The sequence below is a fragment of the Urocitellus parryii genome, chromosome 3 (genome assembly GCF_045843805.1).
Source record: "Urocitellus parryii isolate mUroPar1 chromosome 3, mUroPar1.hap1, whole genome shotgun sequence".
Lineage (NCBI taxonomy): Eukaryota > Metazoa > Chordata > Mammalia > Rodentia > Sciuridae > Urocitellus > Urocitellus parryii.
This window is the reverse complement of record NC_135533.1, coordinates 100600884-100616169: the sequence shown is the minus strand read 5'-3', so window position 1 is coordinate 100616169 and position 15286 is coordinate 100600884. Positions and strand designations below refer to the sequence as shown.

Genomic DNA, 15286 nt, shown 5'->3' with positions numbered 1-15286 from the left:
AGGATGTTCAGTTGGGCCAGTATCATTTATTTTTTTTTATTTTTATTTTTTTTTTAAACTGCTAACTGTTTTTTTTTTTTTTCTAATATTTATTTTTTAGTTCTCGGCGGACACAACATCTTTATTGGTATGTGGTGCTGAGGATCGAACCCGGGCCGCACGCATGCCAGGCGAGCGCACTACCGCTTGAGCCACATCCCCAGCCCCAGTATCATTTATTGAAATGACTGTCCTTCTTTCCTGAACTTTTGTTTTTTAATGCCATGGATTTACCCAGGACTACCACTGAGCTACACCTTTAGTTCCTAATCACTGAACTCTGTGTATGTGTGTGTGTTTGTGTGTGCGTGTATGCGTGTATTCGCGTGTAATATTACTGAGCTATATTCCCAACCCTTTTTTTTTTTTAATTTTTTGTTTTGAGACAGGGTCTTGCTGAGTTGCTGAGCCTGGCCTTGATTTTGCAATCCCCCTGTCTCAGCCTCTCAAGTTGCTCAGATTACAGGCTCGTATCACCAAATGTCCCCCCCCCCCAATTTCCTTTTGTCATCTATATTTTTGAAGGGTAATCCTTCCTTATCCCACACCTCTCCTCAAGCAAGTTATTCCCTTTTACTTTATCCTTTGTCTTCCTTCTTTGTCCGTGGTTCAGCCCAGTCCTTGTCTCTTACTCTTGTGTTAGCAGTTTGATTTTTGTCTTTTTAAGTTAAAATCTGGCCCTCGGGCTGGGGTTGTGGCTCAGTGGGCGCCTTGTGTGTGTGAGGCACTGGGTTCAATCCTCAGCACCACATAAAAATAAATAAAGGTATTGTGTCCATCTACAGCTAAAAAAATTAAAAAAAAAATCTGGCTCTCTCACACTGTGGAATGTTTCTTGGGGCAAGAATGAGTGACCTTTCTTTAAGTATTCAAGTTTCTTGATCTCCTCCACATTTGATGCTGTTGACTGCTCTTCCTTGAAATAAGTGCGTTTGGTTTCTGTGCTTTTCTGGTTCTTTTCCTCCCAGTGATTAGTCTTTCAGCCTCTTGGGCTTATCTTCTTTCCACCCCTTAAATGTGGGTGTTCTGGAGATATGTCTATAATCAGCCCTTGTCTTTCTTCTTGCTGTAATCTCTTCCCTTGGAGAACTTATTCACTTCCAGAGCATGAAACTGCACATCTGTGGCTCATTCCATATTCTCTGTGTTTGGCCCTATACCTTGGTTGTCCTCATATCCTGCAAATCTACAGGATCTTCTCTGTGAAGGATCCTACCATTCTCCCCATTGCCCAAGGTCAGCACTGAGTTATGACTTCACTGTGTTTCTCTTGATATCCTGAAAAAAGTGAGCATATCCTTGAGGAGAAAGACCTACAGATCATTTTTCTCTACATCTGTTCTTTTGGAGTAAGGATGGGACAGTGAAGGTGGTAGGCAGTCTATGTCTAGTTCCTGCCTTAGCTAGAACAGGGCCTCTGGTCAGGATGGGTGCATGTGGCTGGGCTTATGCATAATGGGGGGACTCAGGAATCTGTTAGTCAGCTTAGACTAGATTTTACTGTGGAGACAGTTCCCACGTGTCAGCGGAGTCTAATTTCTCTCTGATGTTACTGTCCCCTGTGGTTTGACTACAATTCTGGAATCAGGGAAGCCAAGAGTCTTCTCAGAACCACAGCATTGGGAAGTGGAATCATCACCTGTGAATTAAACTTAAGGTGGAATTACATCACACCCACTCTTTCTCAAGTGCCTCTGGCAAATGTTCTGGGACTCTCTGAAGAGCCTTTGGTCAGGTCATCGGTCACTCTCCATGTCTCTCTTGGGACAGGCAGGGTCATCTGTCCTGGGGAGTGCCTGTGGGAAGACTGATGGAAAGGCAGCCCATGGCTCCCAGAGGCTTTGCTGATGCTCATGTTCATTGTGTGCTGTAAACCAGGAATTAACATTAGCTTCTGCCTGTTAGACTCCTAAAAGGACTGGCAGGAGTGCAATAAGGAAAAGGAGAGAAACCTATTAAGTGCAAGGATAGTAGAATCTGGAGGTCACATGAACATATCACAGAATGACCACAGTGTGGCAGCGAGTGTTAAGGATCTGACTCCATCTTCAGTCCCTGAGTCTGCTAGGTGCAGGCAAGAACCTGGTAGACTTCTTGCATCTTGGAGAATAGGTGTGAGGCCAGGATTTAGCTCAGTTACCCAGAGTTCACAACCTTTGACTGTTTCTTTAGCCTCTCTAGGAACCTGTTTTGTGGAGATGACAGTCCCCTACAGTTGTGGTGAATCTTACATGTAGTCCTGTGTGCTGAGGCAAAAATACCCCTTGCTGGTGGCCTGTCCTTCTTCATCCCCTTGCACTGCTATTATGTATGGGTGGTCTGTGGTATGAACTTGACATCACCTAGGATCTATGGTTATAACAATACCTGAGACTGGATAATTTATACGTAAATCATTTTCTCAATTTTCAAAGTCCAAGATCAAGGTGCTGGCAAGTTGGGTGTTGGTGAGGGCTTCTCTCTGCCTTCAGGATGGCTCCTTGTTGCTTCATTGTCTGAAGGGGAGGAAAACTGTGTCCTTGCATAGTGGAAGGGATGGAAAAGCAAGAAAGCCAAATGCTGGGAAGTGCCTCTTTTATAAGGGCCTTAATCCTATTCATGAAGGAGGATCCATGATGGCCTAATCACCTCTTGTACCATCACATTGTTTCAATACCTGAATTTTGGAGGGGACACATTCAAACCATAGAAGATGACAAATGTCATTTAAAGAAGCATTTTTAATGTCTTCATCTGGAGATATTTGGCTTTGGTAAGTGAAGGTCACAGCTGTTGAACATGCCTGGACTGTCCCATGTTAACACTTCCTGATGGACTTCCAATTCTGCTTATACTAGGCCTGCTCCAGGAAATGAAATACTCTTCCTTGTTAAAGGCTTTTTTTTAAGCCAAGAACTAATTGCTTTTCCTCTGTAGCCTAAGCAAATGCTCTTTTGTCAAATTTGACATTATGGCATTTGTTTCATTGAGGCTGTACTTATTGAAAAACTGTATAATTTACTACAAAGATTTCTCAAATGAATTTGATGAATATTGCCAGAAACCAGGTCAGAATTCTGAGGTATTGCTTATTTATTTCCCCCCACCCCGTGAGTTTTAGTTAAATCATGCAATTATGTTTGATGGAGTATGCAGTTCTATCTTTAAAAAAAGGTAACTGTATAAGGATTACTAATTATACATTTGTTAAAGATCTTCCTCTGAAATACATTTAAGGGAGGCAATAAAAAGTGACTGGTGGGTATGTAGTGAGCTAGACAATCTGTCTGTTACCTGGATGTCAAATAGAAACCTAGACAACAAAATACACAGTTACATCCTACATGTTGGAAGGACTCCAGTTGAATGGCCTATGGCCTGGGTCTTTGGGTATCCTAGGCAGATATCCAGCCCTATCAAAACAGGCTTGTCTGGAGAATCTTAGCCCATTTACATGCAGAAGAGGATCAAATTGGCTAACACTGAGACTTTATAAATAGTAGGACTGTTTCTCCAGCCTGTCTTCATTCTGTTCAGCGCTAAAATTCTCTGGCAGCATGTAACTAATGAGAATGGAAAAGTACTGTTTGCAGAGATTTAAGCTGGCTGACTCCAGTGCTCCCATGGTGCCTTATCATCAGTGGTTGCATTTGCTGCTCTTGAGGGTGGCCATCCTTTCCATGTTGAGCTGTTATCTCAGGTGATGAAAACAGCAATATTTTACCCAAGACCCCAAAATGGTCTCAGGGAAATCCTCTTTTGTCATTGTGAGAATATGACCACATCTTGCTGAGCAAGAGAAGGATGGGCCAGGGCATCCACTTGGACTTGAATAGCTTAGCCTTGTGTTTCAATTTTAGAAAAATTGGACTGAGATTGTCTTAGGCAAGTGTGTAGAATGTCGAGTACTCATGAGCTCTGTATAGCTTCTGTAGTGGAGATGCTGTTTCCCCCATTTTACTGATGAGCAGACAGGGGCTTAGAGCTAGAGATAACTAGTCCAACATTGTACTGCTAGACAGTAGCCAAGCAGGGATTTTGACAAAAGTCTATGCCCTTAAGCACTAAGTGGTGCTGCCTCCTCTTTTCTTTTATTTGGAACTCTTGAGATGTGTATTGCTTTAAATCTCACTTTTTTTTTTTTTTTTTTAAATAACTCTTTGCCATGGCTTTTCATTTTCTCATTAGGGAATGCATTGCTTCATGGGACTTCACAACAACTCAGAGCTGCTGAACCTAGTTCCCAGCTGCATATATGCCTGTTTGTGTTGTGTTAATCTGGCCAGATACACCTTCCATTGTGCACACCTGTGGGGATATACACAATCACCCCTTCACCCTTCCAAGAAGCAGTCAGTGTGGAGAAACCTTTAGAGACTTTCCAAAGAAGATGGTATTGGAAGTTAACAGATTGAGAAAGTAAAAGCACCCAGCCACAAGGAATAACCTGTGCAAATAAATGATGGCATTAAAGTAATGTTAACATTTCTGTATTCCTGGGGGAAGAGAATGAAAGGAACCATACTTTCATTTGCACACTGTGAAGACCCAGATACATGCTAAAGAATTGGAGTTTTGACTTTAGAAAGTAGAAACACCAGTGGTCTATAACTCAAGACTGTTGTGTTTTGGTTCTTTAGGAAGTTAGCAGGTAGTAGGCAGAGTGGATAATGGATCAGGAAAGATATGCATCAGGAAGCTACTGTAGGGCTCAGTGTTATTTGTGCAAGTCACAGGGATTTTATGTTCTTTGGAGCTTGCAGGGCAGCAGGAAAGGTTGGTCAAAGGCAACCAGGTGGCAGTGCATGTGGTGATTGCAAGAGAGGGAAAGTCCAGGGGTAAGGGCATTGATATTAGATGTTTTAGCAGTATCAGCTGGATATAACAGAAGTTATAAGAAGACAGGTTTGGATTTGAGGCTTGGAAGTCCCTAGTGATGGGCAGAGAGGTGTGGTGGAAGGTAGGGTGAGGAGAACATGACTCAGGATCTTTAGTTGGAAAAAATAAGGAAAAAGGTAGTGCAGGCCTGAACAGAGAATGCTTTAAGAAGAGTTGTGAATCCTTTTGTTTGATTTTAGGGTAGGGTGAGTTATGAGTGTATGAAGAGCATGATGGTGTTAGAGACAAAGGGATACTGATGTACAGGACTGCTAGAGGTGGGAGCAGGAACCCTTCACAGGCCCACAGGACTCAGCATTAGTATTAGGGATGCTTAGTAATCGATGCCAAAGTGTGTTTCTACAAATGTTCAAAATTAGGATTCTGTCAAAGTAATTTTTCTCTTTACAAAAAAGGATTAACCCTAAGATTCCATTGAATAGCAAATTCCTGAGTTTGTTGGCATTTTCTTTTTGCAAATGTATAGTCATATCCTGCATAATGATGATGGTCTTATAAGATTATAATAAGGCTGAAAAATTCCTAACACCTAGTGATGTATGGCTGAAGAAGAGGCAAGGGAAAAGGAAAGTACAGGAGAAGAAAAAGAAGAACCTCTAAGAAAATTCATAGAGGAGGGTTTAGCAGAAGCTTTTGCAGACTTCAACAAGCTGCTATTTGAAAACATGGCCCCAACACCCAAAGGTTTTCATTACTAGAGAAGAATGTTGATGGTTTATTATCTGCTTATAGCAAATCTATGATGCTGAAAAGAAACCAGGCAAACCCCTATGGACATATTTCTGAAAGAGTGCCACCTCAAGAAGAGCCTCAGGGACATCTTTCAGGAGGAATTCCCAAAGAAGATGTTGTTGCCATAGGAAATGGGACATAGGAAGGTCTATTTTGAAGACCTTTCATTGGGACAAGATGGTGGAAGTAGAAGACCGTCATAACGATCATCATCCTGACCTTATATAGGATTAGGCTAATGTGTGTGTTTGTATCATAGTTTTTAACAAAAAAATTCAAAATATAAAAAGAAAATTTAAATACTTAAAAACAGATAAAAGGCTACTGAATAAGGATACTAATATACAATATTACATTACTTTTGAACAGCTGTATAATGTGTTTGTGTTTTAAGCTAAATGTTATTATAAAAGTCAAAAAGTTTTTATAAAAATTAATTTTATAAAGTTACAGTAAACCAAAGTTAATGTATTATTGAAGAAAAAATTTATAAACAATGTAGCCTAAGTGTACAGTGTTTATATAGTCTAGTAACATCTAGTAATGTCCTAGGCCTGCACATTCACTCACCACTCACTCATATACCCACCAGAGCAACTTCCAGTCTGCAAGCTGCATTCAGGGTGAGTGCCCTAGAGAGGTGTACCACTCTAAATCTTTTGTACTGTCTTTTTACTGTACCTTTTCTATGTTTAGATATGTGAAGATATACAAATACCACTGTTATAGTTGCCTATAGTATAGTTTTGTAGCCTAAGACCAATAAGCGTTATAGCTTAGATATATTGTAGGTTTTACCATCTAGGTTTGTATGAGTACACTCCACAATGTTCGCAACACAGAAAGATGCATTTTTAAACATTCTTTTGTTTAGCATCTTGTGACTATTTGTCAGTACCTGTTATGGTTTAGATATTAGGTGCTCCTCAAAAGCTCATGTGTGAGACAATTCTAAGGGATTTAGAAGTGAAATAATTGGGTTATTCCTATTAATCTGCTCATAGGGATTAACTGGGTAGTAACTATAGGCAGGTAGGGTGTGGCTGGAGGAAGTGGGTCGCTGGGAGTGTGCCTTTGGGGTATATATTTTGTCCCCACTGAGCGGAGCTTAGTCTCTCTCTCTCTCAGCTTCCTTATTGTCATGTCCTGAGCTGTTATCCTCCTCCACACCCTTTTGGCACAGTGTTGTGCCTCACTTCAGGCCCACAGCAATGGAGTTAGCCATCTATGGACTGAGACTTCTAAAACAATGAGCCCCCTAAAACTCTAACTCCTCTAAAAACTGTTCTTGTCCTTTGGTCACAGTGGTGAAAAAGCTGACTCAAACAATGCTATATCTGTACAAAGATCCTTAGGGATAAGGCAGTTTATTCCATTCGTGACAGTTTTCTGTTCTTTACATGTACTTTCCCCAGATCTGGGGCATGTGGGTGGGGGGAGCAAAAGTTGTTTTATATGAGTGACTTCCCAGATAAAAGGTGGTGGTGGGTTACAAAAAGGGGCTCCTTTACCTTTTTTGGTGGGTCTGGGAATAGGTGATATAACAAGGCAGTGAGGTGAGAAGGTGAAAATAGTGGTTGGAATCCTGTATCTGCAGACACTGGCCTGAGCCTTTCTTATTCCACAAACATTGTTCTCAACACGGTAGATTTTCTTTTTATAGAAAAAGTGCTTGTCTCATTTTGTGATAGCGTTTCATGAAGCTGAGATGTATCTAAGTGTGTTGCTCTCAGATGAGTGCACTGGGATGTCACTTGAATAAAATATCATAGATTTCTTGCATTTCAGCTGCACAGTTTTATTTACAAACACAAGCATTTCAAGGTATAATGAGAGGAGGCTGGTATTCATAAAGAAACCTGACCTTAAGGTTGACACCTTGTAGGAGAACATGACTAGGCCTTGAGTTGTGGTGGGGACTCTTCACCACTGTCTTTTTTTTTTTTTTAAATATTTATTTTTTTAGGTGTAGTTGGACATGATACCTTTATTTATTTTTATGTGGTGCTCAGGATTGAACCCAAGGCCTTGCAAGAGCGCTCTACTGCTGAGCCACAACCCCAGCCTCCTCAATACTGTCTTGAACAGAAGCCAGGCTCCAGATCTTCACCAGGACAGTTGAGAACGTTGAATTAAACAGCATCCAGTCCTTAGAATTCCAGAGATGTTTTTGTAAAGTAGAAACAAAACTCAGAGTTTGGTTTACTTTTATCTTGTTTAATAATGTCCTAGGGGGCTGGGGATGTGGCTCAAGCGGTAGCGCGCTCGCCTGGCATGCGTGCGGCCCGGGTTCGATCCTCAGCACCACATACCAACAAAGATGTTGTGTCTGCCGAGAACTGAAAAATAAATATTAAAAATAATTCTCTCTCTCTCTCTCTCTCTCTCTCTCTCTCTCTCTCTCTCTCTCCCCCCTCTCCTCTTTCTAAAAAAAAAAAAAAATAATAATGTCCTAGGAATCCTGTTAAAGGAAACAAACAGAATGTCTTCTAGAAAATTAGTATGCAGTTTTATTGCACTTATTTTGTAAGTTCTGTTTTTTATATTGACTGTCCCAGTTGTATGCAAGGTATGTTGCAAACTGTGCTGGGTGTATTTTGTTCTCTTTTCTAGAAGATTGTAATCTCATATGGGGCTTGCATGACAACTATAAATAATCTTATGTGGCTGTATTAGTTAATGTAAAATGAACCAGTGAAAAAATGACTGCTCTATATGTTTTGAATAAAATGTGATATTTGATGTCATGATGTTGAGTGAGAAGGAGCTGTAAAGAAAAGGGAAAAATCCCTGCCCCACTCTCTCTTTTGGTTAAGAAGGAAGTTCAGTTTTGATAGAGGCTTGAAGGCAAGAGGACAAAAGAGCTGAGACAGGAGCAGATGAACAAGTCAAGGTAAACTTGAGTCTAGTTCCTGCCATCACCCACACTTGGTTTCTAGAGTCCTTGGCTCTGTCACTTGTTTTTCAGGTGTATACCCCTATACCCGACGTGCATTCTTAAACCCTCAGGCTTGTACCATTTCTATCGACTGGTGCCCCCAGACACCCTCCAGATCCACACTCTTTAGCATTCTGCTGCCCACTCTCCACATGTCAATTGTACAGTGACTTTTTAAAAACAATCAAATAATGTCACTTCATTTCAACCCTGCAGTGACTTATGATCACTTTGTAATTAAATTCTGAGTTCTGATTTAGAAAGTCCTGTACTTATATCATGTGGTATGACAGCCTCTTCTTTGGATCATAATACTATTAATAGTATTGGTAATCCACATTGATAAGATTATTATTTGGATGTGAACAGAGGTGATGGCAGCTGACACTCTTAAGTCAGATGCTGTTCTGAGAACTTTGTATCTACCTACTCCTTAACCCAGTAGCAGTTTTGGGACTGGCACTCATACAACCCCATTTTACAGGTATGGAAATGGAGGCATGAGCCTACAGTCACAGTGGGTTTGTAGAGAGCTGGGTCCCAAGTTGTCACTGTAGCAACCAGGGGTTTTGAGGTGCCACTTTGTGGCTTTCAATTGACTGTGAGTTTGTGAGTTCTACTTTATTTCCTCATGTGCCCCTGGCATCTGCAGTAGTGCAAGAACCTGGCAGGTATTGGGCTAGTGCTTATGGATGGCAGGTGGGGCAATCTTTGATGGGCCAACTGGCTGCAGAACCCTATCCTGGGACCCTGGGATCCCAGCATGGGCAGAGGAGGTTTCTCTTTGGCATTGATGGGTGCAGCCCAAGGAAGTGCCTAGGCAGAGTAAGTGGGGCATGGCAAGGCCTTGGGCAGGTTGCTTTCACGCCTCATGCACCCATATTTCAGACAGAATAGATTGGTGCTATTGCTGTGGTAAGCAAAATTGAACAGTGTAAAACTTATTTTAAGCTCTACAGATTAGGTAACTGTAGGTACTGAAATTCCTTCCAGGATTTGATATTCCCCAGGAAACAAAAGACCATCTCACTATTCCATATTGAAGTTAATTTAGGCTTAAAACCCATCATTGCTCTACTATGAGTAAAAGAAACCAACACCCTCCACACACTAACTATTGTGAAAACAGAAGTTGGTTATTTATGGAACGCCCTGTTGGAAGATCGCTAACAATTTCGCCCCCAAAAACAGCAGGAGCAGAAATAACCACCTTCTAGATAAAGCAAACGGAAAGACATTGCCAGCACTTGCTATGTCAAGTGCCATGAACAATGGCAGCCAGCGGGGAGTTATGCAGAGAGAAAAAGCCCTTCTATTTGCTTTTCAGAATTGGTGGACTGGGGAAATATGGGAGGCAAAGGAGGAAAAGAGTAAATACAGTAATCTTGAGTTAAAAGTGATGCTAAATTTTTCTGCTTGGAACTGTGACTCAGTATCCAGGACTGATATCTAATTGACCAACTCCAGTCTTAATTACACAGAAGAAGGGCATGCCCCTCTTATCACCTCACATAGGGTGCATGATGTCAACACAAGTTAGTACTCTAAAGTAGCCTGGATCATGTGACCAAGGCCTGTCTACAGGTTCTTGCACCATTACTTGATGTATTCCTTCCTATTTTCTTCTTTCTTCACTGGATTCATTATGTCCAGTCTCATGCCAGGGCATGAAGTTAATCCACCTCCTAGGAGGATGGAAAATTTTCAAGGAATTTGTGGGCATGTGTTAAAACTGCCAGGTAACTGATAAGTATCTTTGGGTAGATACTTAAAGGTTATGCAAATACCCTGTTTCCCCTTAAACTCCATTGCTGTCAGATTCATTCAGTGTTATTACTGCGATAGTATAAGCAGTGATTTCCTATTTCCCTAATTCTTCCTACATTTTAGGTTGGTGTTCTTCTGTAAGAAAGAGTTTTGTACCCTTCCTTCCATTCATTTTTTTAAAAATTGTAGGTGGACACAGTACCTTTGTTTTATTTTTATGTGGTGCTGAGGATTAAACCCAGTGCCTTACATGTGCTAGGCAAACATATGACACTTGATTTTCTGAGTCTAGCATGTTTTGCTTAACATGATATAGTCCAGTTCCATCCATTTTCCTGCAAATGAATTTTTGAGGTGAATACTCTTTGAGCAGTGCTTGTAATTGTTGTTTGTTCATTTCTTCACTAGATACTAGATGGTCTCTGATATGAGCCTCTTTCTGACCATGTGACATCCTCCTTTCGTCCTCCTTGCCCCTTCTGTGGTACAGGAGAAACTGCAGTGCTGTGTGATGAGTTTTCACGGCCAGTGACTTTCAGACTTTGACTGCAACCTGCAGTCATGGTGAGAAATGCATATGACAAGGCTCCCAGGTAACACATACAGGCGGTTTCACAAAACAGCTTGCTCTTTTCTCTGTGCTGTGCATCTGCAGGTGTTCACTCCATTTTGTTCAGTTCTAATCCACAGGGAGATTTTATACAAAACACTGTTCTGAGGCATACATCCTCCAACAGTTTATAATTTATAGTCTTATTGTTCTAATTCTTTTGTTGTACCAAGGGTAGGGTCTGGATTAGGACTAGGTGTAGTGGTATGGATTGGGACTAAAGTTGGGGTGAGGGTCTAGATCAGGACTAGGTGAGGAGAATCTGTGAAACTGTGATTTGAAGGAGGGATTCATGGGTCTGAGTTGTAAATTGTGGTTGAATTGATGGATCCCATTATAGAGTTGATGGATCTTTGGGAACAGTTGCGCCATTGCCCGAGCTAGAGACTTTGAGACCATGAAGGTGTTTGGATTCTCTTGTAGCGCTGCCTTACCCTGCCTCCCTTCTTTGACCCCTGTCTGATGCTGGGCTAAAGGCACTTGTACCTTACCTACTTCAGAGAAAGATGTTTTTGAGAAATTGTGCTACTGGGGGTTTCAAAAGCTTGAGTGGTAGTAGTTTTCCCTGGCTTTATTTTTCAGTTTGGCTTTTTGGGAGTTGAAATAGTAAAGCTGGTATTAATGTTTCTGATTTTGAATAAGAAAAGAATACTGAGTTAAAGACTAAGATATAGGGCTGGGGTTTTAAGCAGTTACTATAAAACTAAAAGCAAATTTTCAAAATATGCTTTCTATAATAAATTTTTGATAGTGTGAGTTTCCCTGACTGACCTATAGCAGATAATCTCCTGGCTGCTCAGGTGGCTTGATAGGACCAAAAGGTTACCCTGGACCCTGGAATGTTGCCTACATGAGTTGAGGGCCTGTTTAGAGTGCAGCAGCCTAGCAGAGGCAATTCAGAGACAAGGGAGCTGCAGGGGACTCTTTGTTACTCAGCTAGACTGCATGGCACAATACAGAAGGTCAACAAAGACAGAAATTGATTCTTTGGACAAAACAAATATTAAATAGACAAACTTCTGGTAAATCTGGTCAAGAGAAGAAAGGAATTCAAAAGAAATCAAGGTAGAATGAAAAGGGGATAATGACTCATAACAAATAGAGAAGGAAAAAATTATGAGAGCATATTATTGGTTGAAAATGGGTACAACTCCCTTTTAGTTCTTGAGGAAGGAAGGAGTTGTGAGGATATGAAAGTGTTGATGTGAAAGAAAAAATTGGTGCATTTGATTATATTAAAACAAAGAGCTCGTGTTTAGATATCTTAAAGTGTAATGACAACTTGCAAAGCAGGAGAAGGTCTTAACAAACTATTAAACCAATGAAGAATTCTTACCAAAATATATAAAGAGCACTCACAAAAAAAGGAATTACAAGTAAAACCACAAATGACATGAACGGAATTTCACAGATATAGCCAATAAGCATATGAAGCAGCATCATGAGTAAGCAGATAAAAGTGAGTTAAGACTATACTGAGGAGCTGGGATTGTGGCTCAGTGGTAGAGTGCTTATCTAGCATTTGTGAGGCACTGGGTTTGATCCTCAGCACCACATAAAAATAAATAAAATAAAGGTATTATGTCCATCTACAACTAAAAAAATTAAAAAAAAAAAAAAAGACTATACTGAGAGCCAGGCTAGAGGCACACGTTACTGCTACTGTTCAGAAGGCTGCAAAGTGGCACATGTTACCGCTACCGCTACTGTTCAGAAGGCTGAGAGAGGAGAATTCCAAGTTTGAGGACAGCCTTGGCAACTTAGCAAGACCCTGTCTCAAAATAAGTAAAAACAATAAAAAGGATTGGGGATGTAGCTAAGTGGTAGAGCACCACTGGGTTCAGTCTCCATTATTGGGGGTGGGGGGTAGGAAGGAAGGCTATATGAGATACTGTTTTATATTTTATAATTGGCAAGGATTTACAAATTCTGACAGTGTGAAGCAGGGCTCCTGTGGGTTTGCAGCATTACTTTTCAGGTGAAGGTGAGTTAGGGCAGTCCCTTGGAAAACAGTCTGGTATTATCACTTAAAGTTGGATAGGTATACACTTCTGACCCAGCAGTTCTACTCCTACATGTATAGCCAAGACAAATTCTTCATATTTTCAAAAAAGGAGGGAATAGCTAACGAACGCCTACGAAACTTTCGACCTGCTTCATCACTTAGCAACATGTTATGGTTCCTGCTTCATCTTTCTCCCTTCTCCCAGACATTTGTTGGTTTTGTTTTTGATAGAACAAATCCCAAACGTCATATAATTTCACTCATAAGTACTTAAAATAAGAACTTAAATTTGATGTGATTATCATAGCTTAAAAGTTTATAATTCCTTAAAGTCATCTGATACCTAGTCTGTGTTCCCTTATTCCTGATTGTCTCAAAAATGTCTTTGTGGGCTGGGGATGTGGCTCAAGTGATAGTGCGCTCGCCTGGCATGCGTGTGGCCCGGGTTCAATCCTCAGCACCACATACAAACAAAGATGTTTTGTCCGCCGAAAACTAAAAAATAAACATTAAAAATCTCTCTCTCTCTCTCTCTCTCTCTCTCTCTCACTCTCACTCTCACTCTCTTTTAAAAAAATCTTAATTTTTAATTAATTAATTAATTTTAATTATAATCTTTTTATACTTTTTTTTTTCCCTCCCTCACATGAGCATCTGAGTAAGCTCTAAATACTGAAGTTGGTCACTGGGTCTCTAAGACTCTTAACTTAGATTAATTTCTCTTCTCTTATCCCTTGCCACATATTTCTCAAAGCAACTTGTGACTTTGTCTAGTATAATTTATCAGAATCTGGGTTGATTGGTTGTTGTGTTTGTGGTTTTGGTGACCATGTTTTTCTTCCCCTCATCTTTCCTATCAGTTGGTGGTTAAGCCTTTAGGTTTAAATAGATTTTAGGCCCATGTTTAGAGGCAGAATATCTCCCAGTTAGTGTTTGGCATCTGGCCATCACAGACATTCTGAGTTGTTCTGGGTCAGTCCATCAGCAGGTTTCCTATCAGCATTTCACCTGGCGCTTAGCTGTAGAGGAATGTTGCCAACTCATTGTTTTTATCGTGTATCACAAGATTGTAATTTTTCTCATTCTGTTTTACCTTCTTCATTTATTATTTAGAATTCTCATTTAAGACCTTGACTCTTGTAGAATTATGGTTCCTATCAGTTTACTAATGAATTTTTGGAAAAAAATCTACTCTTGCCAAAGCTGTCCCTTGGATTTTTGTTTTATAAACTCATGGACTTAAAATGTACTTTGTGATTCAGTCCACTCTTGACTTTTTATGGTTTTTGATGTACGGATTATATCCTGGTGGAAGCCCCTTGAAATTGGCTCATGTATCCTTCCAACACGATGCTTCAGATCTTTGAGATTTCCTTGCTTGCTGGGAGGATATGCAGCTCAGGCTCTCCCTGTGCATTGTGGCTACCTCTAGAGGAACACGGACCCCTCTTGGTGGATTACCATCATCTTTGAAGTAGGTCAGCTACTGTCCTTGGAAAACTAATCATGGTAGATGCTAAACTGGTGATATCAAGTGTAAAAAATGTTAATGATGTTAAATTCTTAGAAAAAGAGGCTCAAGGGTAAGAGCGTGAATTATTGGGCACAATGCATAACATATCTCTCAAAATGTCTGAGAGGGTCAGGAGTCATCCCTTATTCATACAAATTGCCTTGTGAGTCTTCTGTCCATAGCCAGAGGCTCTCTAATAGGCAATAATAAGAATAGTGTCATGAGACCCAATTTTAGCCATTTTACATGATTTATCTCATTTATTCCTCCCACCAACCTTTGAGACAGATACTGTTAGTGTTTTCATTTTATAGATCAGGGGACCAAAGCATAGAGAGACCCAGTGACCCACTCAAGATAACCTGTTTTTGCACAGAAATGCCAAGCTTGACCAGGGTTTGAATCCCACAGACACACTAGGCATGTGAAATACAATATTTAGGGAAAGCCCTTGACTGCTCAGGGACTGGACTGGCTTGGAGACTTTGAATTGTAGGACATTTTGAGACCAGAGTCCTTGGTCTGTGGTGGTTGCCGCAGTAGCACCAGCAGTAGCAGTAGCAGTAGCGGTAGCGCCTGGCGTGTAGTTGGCTGAGGTGACATGGTGTCCACAGCTTTGGCCTCTTGAGGGGTCACATCACTGTTAATGCAGAAGCATGAACTTAGAAGTAAAGCATGTGTAGCAATGAAAGGAGCTTGTAAAGAAGGGGAGGAAGATCCAAGCAGGAGGTAGAGATGCTGCCCAGCAGAGAGCTGACCTGGAAGAGTTGCAGGAGGGCTGCTTGGTTTGAATTGCTCATCTGG

The 15286-nt window shown here is 40.8% G+C and overlaps 1 protein-coding gene across 1 annotated transcript in view; it reads left to right on the top strand.

Moving 5' to 3' along the window:
• Nucleotides 1-15286, top strand: part of Nudcd3 (NudC domain containing 3) — a 106852-nt gene that overhangs the window by 47740 nt on the left and 43826 nt on the right. The window lies entirely within an intron of this gene.